The following is a 2497-nucleotide window of genomic DNA, read 5'->3' on the forward strand; positions in this document are numbered from 1 at the left end:
AATGAACAAGCGATAATAGTTGGCGAACCCTAGGAACCGTTTTATTGCCTTCAAACCGCATGGGCGGGGCCATTTTAGAATGGCAGATACCTTCTCAGGATTCAGCTTTAAACCTGTAGACGAGACAATATAACCCAGGAAAGGCAGAGAGGATTGTTCAAAGAGACACTTTTCAATTTTAGCATAAAGTCTGTTCTCCCTGAGTCTCTGTAAGACCATATGTACTTGTCTCCAGTGGGAAGCTAAATCAGCAGAGAAGATCAGAATGTCGTCCAGGTAAACAACAACACAAGAATAAAGCAGATCTCTGAAAATGTCATTTACAAATTCCTGAAACACTGCTGGTGCATTACTTAGCCCAAATGGCATTACCAGGTATTCGTAGTGTCCATCCCGGGTGTTAAAGGCGGTCTTCCATTCGTCTCCCTTACGAATGCGTATCAGATTGTAAGCCTCTCTGAGATCCAGTTTGGTGAAAATTTTAGACCCCCCTAAGACGATCAAACAATTCTGATATTAACGGCAACGGATACCTGTTCTTTACTGTAATCTGTTTCAGACCCCTGTAATCAATACAGGGTCGTAGAGATCCATCCTTTTTCTTTACAAAGAAGAATCCAGCTCCAGCAGGCGAGGACGACTTCCGGATGAATCCTCTGTCCAGGTTCTCCAGAATGTGTTCAGACATGGACTGAGTCTCTGCTTGAGAAAGAGGATAAATCCGTCCACGTGGAGGAGAAGCTCCGGTAAGCAGATCAATGGGGCAATCATACGACCTGTGTGGAGGCAATCTCTCTGCCTCTTTTTTCCCGAAGACATCAGCGAAGGACCAGTAAGGAGACGGTAAACCTGGCAGGGTTTTAGGTTGTACTGGAGGAAGAGCAGAACGAACTGGAATGATACATCGATCAAAGCAAGAATCTCCCCAGCGCAGGATCTCTCCCGTCCTCCAATTTAGAACAGGTTCATGCATCCGGAACCAGGGTAGACCTAGAAGCAAGGGGTGAGACAAATCTGGCAACACATAAAAACAGATTCTTTCAGAATGGGTTAGACCTACCCGGAGTTCCAAAGGCACCGTCTGGAACCATATGGACTCCAACAGGGGTCTGCAATCCACAGATGTCACTTGCAACGGTTCCGATAAACGCTGGACTGGAATCTGATAACGATCCACAACCGCCTGCCGAATAAGGTTCCCCACGGCACCAGAATCCAGGTGACAGAACTCCGAAAATCTTGTTTTGCCGATGGCCACAGAGACTGTTATTTGCAAAGCTGGAGAGAGATGATCCTTACCTAGGGTAGCCTCTCCTACAGACCCTAGGCACTGGAGTTTCCCTGTCTCTTAGGACAGGAGCGGATATAATGCTTGGCACTGCCACAGTAGAAACAGCTCCCCTCCAGGCGACGCGCCTCCTGGCGACGGTTGACCAGATTTACACGGTCCACCTCCATAGCCACAGCAGCGGGAGACAAAGTTGGAGAGTTCGCAGATTTAGGAGCACAAGCAACCTGGTGATTGGATTCTCTTTCACGTCTGATCTCGTTGGAGCGTTCTTGAAACCGTAGATCAACCCGAGCTGCCAGGGAAATCAGGTCATCCAGAACTGTAGGCAAGTCTCGTCCCGCCAACTCATCCTTAACTCGTCCAGAGAGTCCCTGCCAGAAGGTAACCACCAAAGCCTCATTGTTCCAGGAAAGTTCAGATGAAAGAGTACGGAACTGCACCGCATACTGAGCCACCGTAAGAGCCTCCTGTCGTAGTCGAAGCAGAGCAGAAGCTGTCGATGTAGTACAATCAGGTTCGTCAAAGGTCTTGCGAAATGCCTCTAGAAAAGACTGGAGATTAGTAACCAACGGATCCACCCTCTCCCACAGCGGATTCATCCAGGCGAGCACCTCTCCATCAAGGTGGGACATGATGAAGCCAACTTTGGCCAAATCAGAAGCAAACCTATGCCCCAATAGTTCGAAGTGCAGTGTGCACTGATTTATGAACCCTCGACACAAAACGGGGTCGCCTCGGAAGTGGGTGGGAGCCACTAAGCGAGAATCCTTACTTGCTGTGCAGTTTGATACCTGGACTCAGGAGGCAGGAGCAGGTGCAATCGAAGAAGCCAGACTATCCAGGCGAGCAGATACATTATGCAGGAAAGGCATGATCTTATCCTGTTGCTCCTTCAGCTGGGAGATCTCCTGAGGTAACTCCATGACTGGTGATTTCTGGGATCCAGCGGGTTCCATGGCCGGAGCAATCATTAACGAATGGAAATGGAGAAGCGCAAGATAACAAGAACCGGAAGTTAGCAACAGTAGATACTTGTTGCTCCGGCGCCCTCCCTATGGTGGAAGGGCTAGAAATAATAGACAAACACACGCCATTGGATAGAAGCAACATTTGGAAAATGCACACTGTCTCTTTAGGAGACCGGGGGCGAGCGCGCGTGCGACCTAAGAACCCTGCCAGGGAACCTGCTGGCCGCACGCCAGGAAG

This window comes from Ranitomeya imitator, chromosome 5 (genome assembly GCF_032444005.1).
Source record: "Ranitomeya imitator isolate aRanImi1 chromosome 5, aRanImi1.pri, whole genome shotgun sequence".
NCBI classification, from domain to species: domain Eukaryota; kingdom Metazoa; phylum Chordata; class Amphibia; order Anura; family Dendrobatidae; genus Ranitomeya; species Ranitomeya imitator.